Source organism: Mustela nivalis, assembly GCF_964662115.1.
Source record: "Mustela nivalis genome assembly, chromosome: 4".
Taxonomy (NCBI): domain Eukaryota; kingdom Metazoa; phylum Chordata; class Mammalia; order Carnivora; family Mustelidae; genus Mustela; species Mustela nivalis.
In genome coordinates, this window is record NC_139023.1 from 62981200 (window position 1) to 62995309 (window position 14110).

Consider the following 14110-nt stretch of genomic DNA (forward strand, 5'->3'; position numbering starts at 1 on the left):
TGATGGAATCCAGAAGACAATGAAATAACATTGTCATATTACTAAGAAGAAATAACTGGGGATCTAAGATTCTATGTCTACCTAAATGATCACTCAGTAATGAAAATAAACACATTTTCAGGCAAAGTGTAAGCTTAGTGATAAAATGCCTTGCTGGTAAAATTCTAGTAAAGAATGTATTCCCTGGAGAACTAAATTAACCCCCCACCAAATGTAAGAAGAAATGGTAAGCAAAGAAATTGGTAAAACATAAGATAATGATGAATTTGAGAAGTATAAAAATACAGAGTAGAAACATACTTCTGGGCAATATGAAAGACACAGAAGGAATTATCAGAATTAAAGTCATTTAAGATCTTGAGTACAGAAGGTAGAGATATTAGGCCAAGAATGCACACTGAAAATTTAAAGAGTTGCTACCAAAAGAATGGAAACCTGCCTCAGGTGAAATGTGGAATAAGAAAACTTAGTCCATTTTATAGAGAGGTGGAAAAGAGAAAAAACAAGAAGCATAACAAAGCCAGGGTAGACAACAGACACAAAATAAGATAATGGAAATAAACATAGATATCAGTTAATATAACAATTATAAATGGACTAAACTCTCCATTAAAAAGACAGTGATCTTCCTAGGGGATTTCCAAAAATCCAGCCTTATCCTGCTACAAAGGCATACCTAAAATATAAGGGGAGAGAAAGGTTGACCTTAAAAGAATAGGAGAAGTCATACCAAGCAAACACTAACCAAAACAAACTCAGTATCACTATATTAACATAAAACAAAATCGACTCAAAAGCAGAAAGACAGTCACTACCCTTTGTAAACCAAAAATCCATAGCATAATAGAAAAATACTAGATTTTTGTGCATTGAATAATATAACCTCAAAATACACAAAACAAAATTAAGAAAATTAGAAATAGAAATTGCTTAAATCTCCCACCATAGTAGTTAGATGATTAAACTCATCTTCTTCAGAATTCAACAGATTGAGCATACAAAAACACCAGTCTGGATAAATAAAATTTGAAGATCATAATTAACAAGCTTGATATAATGATATACCTATTGGTCTAAAACCAATAATAATTAAACATGTATTATTTTCAAACATATGTGGGGCATTTACAAAAATTGATCATCATCTTGGAAAGAGAGCAAGTCCACACAAGTGAAAAAGATGTGGGGGTTGTAATCAGTTTACTGGATCCCTTGAACAAAATGATGTCATTTTCCTGCCTGGGCCTTAGTTTCCTCAAATGAAGCAGTTGAACTGACTCATCTGCATGTCTCAGAATGGCTTTATTGTTTTTTCAATGTAATTTTGATCCCTCCGTAATTTCAATTCTGCTTAATATCACACAGATCAAGAAAAATTCTTCTCTCGCATTGTAAAAACCTGTCAAACCCCTTTCATAATATAATGTCAGTTTTCTTTTCTTTCTTATCACTTAAGATGAATGATGCCTCTTTTCTATCTTGGCTTCACCCTCATCTTCCCAAGTTTGCTGCTGAGACAGATGGCCTATTCATCAAGTGGTGTGCCTTCCTCTGTCTGCTCATGTTTATCTGCTCCTTTGATTTGTGAAAGCAATGGAGCAAATCAATTATGATGCGGTTCCTTAGTCATTGTCCACAACAAGGCAGCATCCTCTCACACTCTTCCCCTAACCCTTCCCATCCCTTCTCCACACTGATACAGAATGGTCTTCCTAAAGCACACAGCCATTCCCCTTCTAGAAGCGCCCTGTGGCTGTAAGGGTCCCTGAGCTCAAACACCTACAGTAGCCAGGTGAGGGTCCAGCTAGCTCACTGGGCTCTGTCCATGGTAGAGCCTAAATACTGATCATCTGCTTCTCAGTATCTAGACTAGGAAAACCTTGCTTTGCTGTTCAGAGGTTTTCTCATTGGCTTATTTACACCTCGTCTGGTAAGCTTTAGAGTCTGGCAAATATCTGGAGGAAGAAATCAACCAGATGTTTGAAGACCAACCCCCAACACCCCATTCTCTAATTTTCTCTCTTTACCCCAGGGAAGGGCATCTCCCTGTCCCCAGCAGTGTAATCTACTGGACCAGGCCTGGACTCACAGCCTGCCCCCAGGTAACAAAAGACCCCAGAGAAAAAGCTACAGTTGGCTCTCCAAGATTCTCCCCTTCCCAGAATTGGGCTCCTCCAGCTCTCAACACTTAGCTGCTCCCTGGGGATTTAAATGGATAATTTTTCCATTTTATACAACACAGACTTTCTCATTGTTCTTGGCAGGAGTGGTTGTCCCCTGCCAACCAACCATTCTACCCAGAATTTCTTCTCACTTTCTAGCCAAAAAGTCACTTCAGCTGGCTTCTGAAATCCAGAAGCAAGAGCAACAAGCACCTGGATGAAGGAGTGATGTGTCCACACCCACCTTGCTTTATTTGGTCAGGACATTACAGTGACCTCACCAAAATCTCCTACAAGACTGACTAGATAATTCTATTCTCTCTCATCAGTTACAGCCCTTCAAAAACCATGTTCCTGTCTCTTCCTTAATGCCTGAGGATAATGAGACAATTTCATTGATATTCATGTTTCTACCAGCAAAATCAAGATGACTTTGCCATCCTACTATTCAATAGAAATCCTACCTCTCATTCATAGTTCAGTTTGTTATCTTGCGTTTTCTTCAAACCCTTCAATTCTTGCTAATGGAAAGAATCTTAGTGCCCTTTTCCCAGTTTCTAGTCTTTAGCCTAGATCCCACTATCTCTGTCATTTTAACAGTGCTGCAGACTTGGCTTGGATATTCCTAGTATACTTAAGTCCTTGCATCACCAGAGAGATAATTTTGCTGTGTAAATAATAGCTATGAAAGTCAATGTGCCCGGCAAGTCAGCAGGGCCTCAAAAATGTTAGCTCCCTCTGTAGAGGACTGTTTACAAAGTGGGTCACAAGAATCCCTCCCACTCTGTGTGCACATGCATTTGCAAAATGACTCCTCTACTCTTCCTGTCAAGAGAATCCAGCTCCCCACTCCTTGGATTGCCCTTGTAGCAGATTTGGGTCAGTTGAAAGGGGGCAGAAGTGATATTGTGGGCATTTTGAACCAGGGCTACAGGGGCCTTCAAGGTGCTGCTCTCTTGGAACACTGCCTTTATGCCAGAAGATGCAGGATGACTGCCACATGAAGTGGAACTGAGCATCAGAACAGACCAGCCACCTAACGGCTGGCACCAACTGGTAGACATGAGGTCATCTGATGATCCAGCCCCAGTCGAGCTGTCTGATGAGCATGGCCAGATGACTGACCTGGGTGAGACTGGCAAAAAAAAAAAAAACCCAAAAAACAAAAAACAAAAAACCTACCCTGTAGAACCAATCCAACCTGCTAGCCCAGATGAGTGAATACATAAAATGGCGGTTTTAAGCCAGTAAGCTTTGGGGTGGTTTATTACCAACAATAGGTAACTAATACACTTTCTTTCTGCCAATTAATAGGCTTTCCTGATGATGATGATGATTTATATTAAGCAGGTGCTTCCTTTGTGCCAGGCTTTATATAATTCTTACAACAACTCTATGTGTTAAGGACTATTAATGCTGATAAGGAGACCATGGACCCCATATGAGGCACTTTGTGTGAAGCTCCATGGCCAGCAGGGGGCAGAGCAGGGGCTGGGCGGAGGGTGCACTGGCCCCAGGCCAGCACTTCACTTCTGCTCTCCTGTTTCTCTCTCATCCAGCCATCCTCCAACCATCCTCTCCCCCGTCCCCTCATCCCACTTCCCCATAACTTCCCCCAGGACTCATACAGAATGAGTATTCATTTATGCAACAACATGTCCTCACACATTTTTAAATTAAAAATATTCGTTTCTAGAGCAAAGCAGACAAGACCTCTGCTCTTAAGCGTCTAAACGTATGCCCAGCACACACACTCTGAGCACGTTCACTCACATGGTTCTCCTTGGGGCAGCCTGTGGTGTAGGGAGCATTGGGCGCATCTTAGAGATGGGGCCGAGGAAAATAAGGACGCTTGCTCAAGGTCACTGAGGGATAGAACCCATCATGACCTGACCCCAGACCTAAGCTTTCCCCAATTGACCACTGGACGACCCCCCCCCCCCCGCCGCCTTACCTCACAGCTCCTTGGGTATGGATGTCCCAAGTCTTCTCCAAACTAAAGGCCCTATTTCCTTTCTTGGCCCTTCTTAGGTCTTCAGTCCCAAGAACTTTTTGCTTGTCAATGTTTATGTTTTTTTTTTTTTTTGGTTTTTAAGCTTGGCTTTTATTAAAACAGATTAGGCATTTTTCTTTTATATTGTGGTCTTGCAATTTACCAATTAGTTTCTGCCATTAAGATTTTTTTTTTCAGCATAACAGTATTCATTATTTTTCACCACACCCAGTGCTCCATGCAATTCGTGCCCTTTATAATACCCACCACCTAGTACCCCAACCTCCCAACCCCCACCCCTTCAAAACCCTCAGATTGTTTTTCAGAGTCCATAGTCTCTCATGGTTCACCTCCCCTTCCAATTTCCCCCAACTCCCTTCTCCTCTCTAACTCCCCATGTCCTCCATGCTATTTGTTATGCTCCACAAATAAGTGAAACCATATGATAATTGACTCTCTCTGCTTGACTTATTTCACTATGCTGAGTGTGGAGGTTCTTCAAAAAGTTAAAAATAGAAGTACCCTATGACCCAACAATTGTACTACTAGGTATTTATCCAAAGGGGTGCATGTACCATGATGTTTATAGCAGCATTATCAACAATAACCAAATTATGGAAGCAGCCCGAGTCCAATCAGCTGGTGAATGGATAAAGAAGATGTGATACATATATACAATGGACTATTATTCAACCATCAACAAGAATGGAATCTTGCCATTTGCAGCAAGCTCGCAGCTCGGTGTTACCTTGAACCGGTCGCAGGCTCGGTGAGCTCGGAGCACGGCCGGAGGTCAGGCAGACGGGAGTAACTGGGCGCTGTTCTCTGAGGGCGCACTGAGGAGTGGGGCCCTGGGCTCTCGGCTCCTCCGGGCCGGAGACCAGGAGGCCGCCATTTGTATTCCCGTCCTCCGGAACTCTACGGAAAGCGCTCAGGGAACAAAAGCTCCTGAAAGCAAACCCGAGCGGATTACTCACCCCGGCCCCGGGTAAGGGCGGTGTAATTCCGCCTGGGGCAAAGACACTTGAGAATCATTACAACAGGCCCCTCCCCCAGAAGATCAACAAGAAATCCAGCCGAGACCAAGTTCACCTACCAAGGAGTGCGGTTTCAATACCAAGGAGAGCAGCAGAATTCCAGAGGAGGAGAAAGCCAAGCACGGAACTCATGGCTTTTTTCCTGTGATTTTTTTTTAGTCTTGCAGTTAATTTAATTTTTTTTTTTCATTTTTTTTTCTTTTTTTCTTTTTCTTCTCGCCTTCGGGTAAAATTTTTTTTTTTTTAACTGTTACCTTTTTCTTTTTTAACGATTTTTTACTAGTTTATCTAATATATATATTTTTTCTTTTTTTACATTTTTCTCAGGTGTTTTCTTTTTTTAAAAAAAATTTTTTTTTCTTTTCTTTTTTTTTCTTTCTTCCTTTTTGAACCTCTTTTTATCCCCTTTCTCCCCACTCACGATTTTGGATCTCTTCTAATTTAGTTAAAGCATATTTTCCTGGGGTTGTTGCCACCCTTTTAGTATTTTACTTGCCCCTTCATTTACTCTTATCTGGCCAAAATGACAAGACGTAAAAATTCAACGCAAAAAAAGAACAAGAGGCAGTACCAAAGGCTAGGGACCTAATCAATACAGACATCGATAATATGTCAGATCTAGAGTTCAGAATGACAATTCTCAAGGTTCTAGCCGGGCTCGAAAAAGGCATGGAAGATATTAGAGAAACCCTCTCGAGAGATATAAAAGCCCTTTCTGGAGAAATAAAAGAACTAAAATCTAACCAAGTTGAAATCAAAAAAGCTATTAATGAGGTGCAATCAAAAATGGAGGCTCTCACTGCTAGGATAAATGAGGCAGAAGAAAGAATTAGTGATATAGAAGACCAAAGACAGAGAATAAAGAAGCTGAGCAAAAGAGGGACAAACAGCTACTGGACCACGAGGGGAGAATTCGAGAATTAAGTGACACCATAAGACGAAACAACATTAGAATAATTGGGATTCCAGAAGAAGAAGAAAGAGAGAGGGGAGCAGAAGGTATACTGGAGAGAATTATTGGGGAGAATTTCCCCAATATGGCAAAGGGAACGAGCATCAAAATTCAGGAGGTTCAGAGAACGCCCCTCAAAATCAATAAGAATAGGCCCACACCCCGTCACCTAATAGTAAAATTTACAAGTCTCAGTGACAAAGAGAAAATCCTGAAAGCAGCCCGGGAAAAGAAGTCTGTAACATACAATGGTAAAAATATTAGATTGGCAGCTGACTTATCCACAGAGACCTGGCAGGCCAGAAAGAGCTGGCATGATATTTTTAGAGCACTAAACGAGAAAAACATGCAGCCCAGAATACTATATCCAGCTAGGCTATCATTGAAAATAGAAGGAGAGATTAAAAGCTTCCAGGACAAACAACAACTGAAAGAATTTGCAAATACCAAACCAGCTCTACAGGAAATATTGAAAGGGGTCCTCTAAGCAAAGAGAGAGCCTACAAGTGGTAGATCAGAAAGGAACAGAGACCATATACAATAACAGTCACCTTACAGGCAATACAATGGCACTAAATTCATATCTCTCAATAGTTACCCTGAATGTGAATGGGCTAAATGCCCCTGTCAAAAGACACAGGGTATCAGAATGGATAAAAAAACAAAACCCATCTATATGTTGCCTCCAAGAAACTCATTTTAAGCCCGAAGACACCTCCAGATTTAAAGTGAGGGGGTGGAAAAGAATTTACCATGCTAATGGACATCAGAAGAAAGCAGGAGTGGCAATCCTTATATCAGATCAATTAGATTTTAAGCCAATGACTATAATAAGAGATGAGGAAGGACACTATATCATACTCAAAGGGTCTGTCCAACAAGAAGATTTAACAATTTTAAATATCTATGCCCCCAACGTAGGAGCAGCCAACTATATAAACCAATTAATAACAAAATCAAAGAAACACATCAACAACAATACAATAATAGTAGGGGACTTTAACACTCCCCTCACTGAAATGGACAGGTCATCCAAGCAAAAGATCAGCAAGGAAATAAAGGCCTTAAACGACACACTGGACCAGATGGACATCACAGATATATTCAGAACATTTCATCCCAAAGCAACAGAATACACATTCTTCTCTAGTGCACATGGAACATTCTCCAGAATAGATCACATCCTTGGTCCTAAATCAGGACTCAACCGGTATCAAAAGATTGGGATCATTCCCTGCATATTTTCAGACCACAATGCTCTAAAGCTAGAACTCAACCACAAAAGGAAGTTGGGAAAGAACCCAAATACATGGAGACTAAACAGTATCCTTCTAAAGAATGAATGGGTCAACCGGGAAATTAAAGAAGAATTGAAAAAAATCATGGAAACAAATGATAATGAAAATACAACGGTTCAAAATCTGTGGGACACAATAAAGGCAGTCCTGAGAGGAAAATATATAGCGGTACAAGCCTTTCTCAAGAGTCAATGTTTATGTTTAAAGAGTGTTTCAGCTGAATTGTGCACCAAGTGCTTGGCATCTGCCAGGCCCTGGGGAAAGGGCTGGCTCTCGGGGAATCCCACTCTCAGCTGGCTAAGAAAAGTACAAATGGAGGTGGCAACTGGCTTGAAATCACAGGGGCAAGGGGTGGGTGACAAAAGGAATGAAAAGGCCTCCCTTGGTGCACACACTGCACCAGGAAGCAGTAATAATCAGTGCTGGACAAATCAACAGATTCTACAGCATGAATCTGGTTTGCTCAGATGGACAGCAGAGTGGTCTGAGAGCAGACCAAGGGCCTGGGTATCAGACAGCGCCCACCACTACATCACATGCCAAGTGACTTCCCTGCTCCAAGTCTAAATGTCAACAGCTGTGAAAGGGAGACAATGATGATTTCTTGGCAACATTACAGAAATTAAGTGCAGCAACACAATCTACAAAACTCAAGGGAGCCTATGGAATGGGAGAAGATTTTTGCAGATGACATATCTGATAAAGGGTTAGTATCCAAAAATCTATAAAGAACTTATAAAATTCAGCACCCTAAAAACAAATAGTCCAGTTAAAAAATCGGCAGAAGACATTGAACAGACATTTTTCCAAAGAAGACATCCAGATGGTCAACAGACATATGAAAATATGCTGAGCATCACTCGGCAAGAGGGAAATACAAGTCAAGTCCACAATGAAAGGTCACCTCAGAATGACTAAAATGTCGAATGGCTAACATGTACCACACAAGAAACAGCAGGTGTTGGTGAGAATATGGAGAAAGGGGAACCCTCTTGCCCTGCTGGTGGGATTCCAAGCTGGTGTAGCCACTCTGGAAAACAGTGTGGAAGTTCTTCAAAAAGTTAAAAATAGAAGTACCCTATGACCCAACAATTGTACTACTAGGTATTTATCCAAAGGGGTGCATGTACCATGATGTTTATAGCAGCATTATCAACAATAACCAAATTATGGAAGCAGCCCGAGTCCAATCAGCTGGTGAATGGATAAAGAAGATGTGATACATATATACAATGGACTATTATTCAACCATCAACAAGAATGGAATCTTGCCATTTGCAGCAATGTGGAGAGAATTAGAGAGCATAAAGCTAAGTGAAATCGGTTACTCAGAGAAGGACAAATACCACAGGATCTCGGTCATATGTAGAATTTAGGGAAAAAAAAAAAAGCAAAGGGGGAAAAAAGAGAGAGAGGCAAACCAAGGAACAGATTCTGAACTCTAGAGAGCACACTGATGTTACCAGAGGCGGGGCAGTTGGGGGGGGCAGCGGGGGTCGATAGGGGAAACAGGTGATGGGGAAGAAGAAGCGCATCTGTCGTCAGGAGCACCAGCCCATGTGCAGACGTGCTGAATCACTAAATTCTACACCAGAGACTAATATTACACTAACTGGAATTTAAGTAAAGACCTGGAAGGAAAAACTAAAGAACGAAATGCAACCCCATGTGTGAAAAGGCCCTGGAAGACACCAGCATGGATGCAGCAGCACAGAGAACATGCTCAGAGTGGGGGCATGTGCTGGACACCTGTGTGGACCCTTAGGAACACAGGTCTCATGGGCTGCATCCTAGACACAGGCATCCTTCATCTCTAGAAGAGTACTGGACACACAGCAGGTGTGAGGAGATGTCATTGCATAAATGAATAAAGTAAGTAGCTGAGATGTCCTAACTAATTTTATCAAGAAAAAGAACACCATCAAATGCTTAGAACTTGCTATATGCCAGGCCTGTTCTAAGCACATTCAGTTGACTGCTCCCAGGAGCATGTGAGATAGGTACTCTGCTCATTTCCGCTTTATTTGAGGAAATGAAGGCCCAGGGGACTTAAGTGAACTTGTCCACAGCTGGCAAATGGCTGAGACTTGCTCCAGGACCCATTACTTTAACCAGCAGGCCCTCCTGCCTCTACAAAATCGTACAACAGGGACAGATGGTTGAATGGGACCACTGCTAAATAGCACTGTATCAGTATGATTGCAAGTGGTAAAAAGTCCGACTGAAGAAGGATAAACATCAAAATGTTGAAAGCAAACATTTCTTAAAGGTGGGATTCCATGTGCATTATTTACTTTTTTGTATTTTCCAAATGTACTCAAATAAATATATATCAATTTTTATAAGCAGGAAAGATGATTATTTAAAATATATTTCTTAGGGCACTGGGATGGTTCTGTTGGTTAGGCATTCGACTCTTGATTTTGGCTCAGGTCACCATCTCACGGTCGTGAGATCGAGCCCCACATTGGGATATGCACTGAGCATGGAGCCTGCTCTCTCTCTCCCTCTTGTCCCCCCCAAAATAATAAAATAAGGTGAGATAAAATAAGACAAAATATGTTTCGTAATATCTGCTCTGCTGGGCAGAGGTAAGCTCCAGATTTATTTTAAAGGCTATGATATTAACCGGGTTTTTCAGGCCGTATCTGGAAGGCTTCTAGTCTGACCCAGAACAGACACTCAGTAATGGTTAGCATCTTTCCCCACAGCAGCGAAGCTATTCTGCGCTCACCTTACTCACCAGTCCCCCATGGTAGGCTTATTCTTAAAGTGGACACATCCTCCCTAAAAACATTCTGAATACAGCCTAACAACAGCTCAATAATTTTGTTTCTTTACATTTGCTCTGAAGATAGGTTTTCCCCGGGGTTCTCATTTCTGGGTTCCCACAGTTAAATTTTTTGAATTTTACAGGGGGTGCCCTTTGGGTTGCTGTCCAAGCACCAACAGGTGGGTCTGAAAGAACACGGAGGCCCATGGCGTCCTTTCCAAATCCCTCATGGGGAGTCAGAGTAAAGCGGACCCCACCTCTCACTTGTGCTGTGTGGTCTTCGGTTTCTGGCTCTGCACAGTCGGTGGATATTGCTGGGAAACTCAACGAGGAGCACGCACAGGGGCACTTTACAAACTGTAAAGTCCCATCCAGAAACTAGAGGCAGGAAATACTTTCGAGGATCTCAGGCATGCGACCACTAAGACGCCTACTATTTGTGTGAATGTTTGTGGCCTCCCTAATGCCCAATGTGGTGGTATTCGGAGGCAGGACCTCCGTGAGGTGCTTGGGTCATGAAGGGGGAGCTCCAGGATGGGATTCGTACCCTTGGAAAAGGAAGGCACAGAGCCCCCTCACCCCTTCCACTGTGGGCAGACAGAGCCAGACGTCAGCAACCACCCGTGCGGAGCCCAACCTGAGCTTCATGGTTACAAGTGGGGAGCCTCTGAACACTCAGTGACTCACAGAGTGGCCCGATAAGCAAAGCCAGTCCCAGAATGTTCCGGGGAAGCCTGCCCAAGGAGGCCCAGCCCAGCTTTGCCCGGGCCTCCTGAATCCTTATCCTTACCAGCCTCTTCCTGCTCCAATGAGAGATGCAAGCACAAGTCTGGAGAGAGGAAAGAAAGAAGGTTCCAGAACTTGTTCTCCGTCCCATCAAAAGGTTGGGCAGATGCAGGGCGGGCTCCTCTACCCAGTTCTCACCAACTCCTGGAGTAGCAGCAACCTCTCCTTACTCTGCAGCCCTTGGGTGGTCATGTCTTCCTGCTCTTGCCCTCCTCTGTCCCCTCACCTAGCACCCCAGCAGCAAATATACCCCTTCAATTGCCCACTTGGGGATATCACCTCTTTCCTGCCAGAACCGGGGGTGAGATGAAGAAGCTGAACCATGTAACCTCCAAGACTTGGCCTTCTTTTCCTGTTGACCCAAAACAGCCAAACAGTTTTGGGGTCAAGCCCCCTTTAGGTGTGTACTGAGGAGTTGAGGGGAGGAACTCAATGCCCATCACCTTCCACTCCCAGGAATGGGTGAGTGCAACCTGGGAAGATACATGGATGGAACAAGCAGTTCTCTGGAGGAAAAGACTTGGGGAGCCATGTGACTTCAGAGAAGCAGGGCAGATGGGTCTATGGAGCCCAGGCCCCCTGGCGCCCCAGCCCTGGAACCCTCTCACGTGACAACTACTGGTTCCTGCTGCAAAGCAGGTTCTCCCTGTGTCCTCTGAGGTTCTGGTCACTCCCAGTAAAGCCCTTGCATGCAGCAGTGTCCAGACTCTAACTTAATAGTCCTCTGGTTCCAGGGGCTGGGAAACACCCTGGGGAATGTCAGCTGGACCTGTCCCTCTGGCAGCCAAAGAGTGTCAGGACTGCTCTATGGACATCCCAACTTTAAAAACCCAAACTTGGAGAGTCTGAAAGTGTCAGCTGTCAGCCGGGCCAGCAACGACCCAAGCCCCAGAAGCTGACCTTCACCATCTGCTAGTCTCTGCACAAGAGAGCAAGGTTGCCATTAAATCACTTCTTCCAGGCTCCCTCACCTCTGTGCACCCATGGGACTTTAACGCTTCTATTACCCTGGTCACCTGTCTCTCCTCCAGGTGTGTGACCTCCCAGTGGTTCACCTTTCTCACCTCAGTGAGCATTCAGAACAGGCAGTCAGTAGAAGTCAGGATGTAAGTGAATGAATGAGTGAGTGAGTAGGTGAGTGAGTGAATGAATGAGTGAATGGGTATGTAAATGAGTGAATGAGTGAGTGAATGAGAATAAGTGAGTTAATGAATGTGTGTCTGAGTAAGTGAAAGAGGGAGTGAGTTAATGAATGTGTAAGTGAGTGAGTGAATGAGGGAGAAAGTGAGTTAATGAATGAGTGAATGAATGAGTGAGTATATTAGTGAGTGAATGAATGAATGGCTGAATGAGTGAATGAGTGTGTGAGTGGATGAATGAATGAGTGAGTGGATAAGTGAGTGAATGAATGAGTGACTGAGTGAGTGACTGAGTGGATGAATGTGTGAGTGAGTGGGTAAGTGAGTGAATGAATGAATAAGTGAATGAATGAATGAGTGAGTGGATGAATGAGTGAATGATTAAGTGAATGAGTGGATGAATGAATTAGTGAGTGAATGGGTAAGTGAGTGAATGAATGAGTGAGTGAATGAATGAGAGAATGAATGAGCAAATGAGTGGGTGCTCCTCCAGCATGTAAACCTTGGAGGCAGATAAAAAGCTAATAAACAGAATAGCTAGAGAGCAGGCAAGGGAATTTTTCATTGTAGAAGGGTCCCAGCTCACACCTAAAGAGTGACGTAACCTGTCAATTTGTACTCAGTAATGAATCCATGAATCTGGGTCCTGGGCAGGAGCAGATGCCAACATCACAAAAGAAGAGTCAGCTAGACTCACATCTCCTGAGGGAAGGGCATGACACTACTCTGCAGAGTCCAGAAGAAACCCCAGCTGAGCCTGGGTTGTACCAAAGCTCTAGGTCCAATGGTGATTCATGGACACACAGAAGACAGAGCAACGTGGACAACAGCACTGTGGGATACAACCAGTAAGAGCCTGCATGGGACACTGCAGAGCAAGCCATCTGCTTCCACCAACAGAATATTCCAAGACAAGAAAGATGAGTAGAGTCAACAAAACATGCCTCAAGTGCCCACTGAGGGATGGATGGACAAACAAAATACACCCATATTGTAGATTGTGATTCAGCCTGAAACAGGAAGGGTGCTCGGCCAAATGCTACCACAGGGATGAAGCTTACGGACACAGTCACAGAAGCAAAAACGCTGTATGATTCCATTCAGATGAGGTCCCTGGAGTAGTCAGATTCATGGACAGAAAGCAGATGGTGGATGCCAGGGGCTGGATGGAGGGGGCATAGGGAGTGAGTGTTTACCAGAGGGACAGAGCTTCAGTTCGGGATGATGAGAAAGTTCTGGAGATGGAGTGAGGATGGTTGGACAACAGCACGAATGCTTATTGGCTAAGATGCTAAATTACCACAAAGAGAGACATACCAATCAAGCAGAGTGTAAAGACCTTATTTAGATCCTACAAAACAAACTACCAAAAAAGAGTAGCTATTAATTCATAAGACAACTAGAAACTTGAAGACTGGGTGTTTGATGAAGTCAAGGGACTGGTTTTTTTGAGGTATGATAGCTTTTTAAAACATTTACGACTTCAGTGATAAACTGTCTGGTTTTACTTCAAAAGAACACGTATGGGGAGAGTGGGCGACGTACAGACAAAATGAGATTGTTCCTGAATGAACCAGGGCTGAAGCTGAGTGGCAGCTACATGGGGGCTCCTTTTAATATTCTGTCTACTTTTATAAGTGTTTGCATTTTCTCATAAAAAAAAATTTCCCAAAATGATGCCAATGACTTTCTCTCTGCAGATGAGGACATTCTTCACAAAATACAAATGTCCCCGAAACTATCAGCTGTTCACCACATAGTGTGAGAGAGTCACAGCAGAGGGCTGTCCTAGTCACAGTACAGTAGGGTCCCCTGCCCTGAGACAATGATCACTCTGATGAGAGGGAGGGTGAAGGAAGCAGGGAAGGCAAACAGGAACGGGAAACTGAGGCTCCGAGGTCCCATCTGCTGGGATCCCACACCACATGAGCATGGATCTAGAACAAGCATCCAGTCCGTCCCATTCCAAG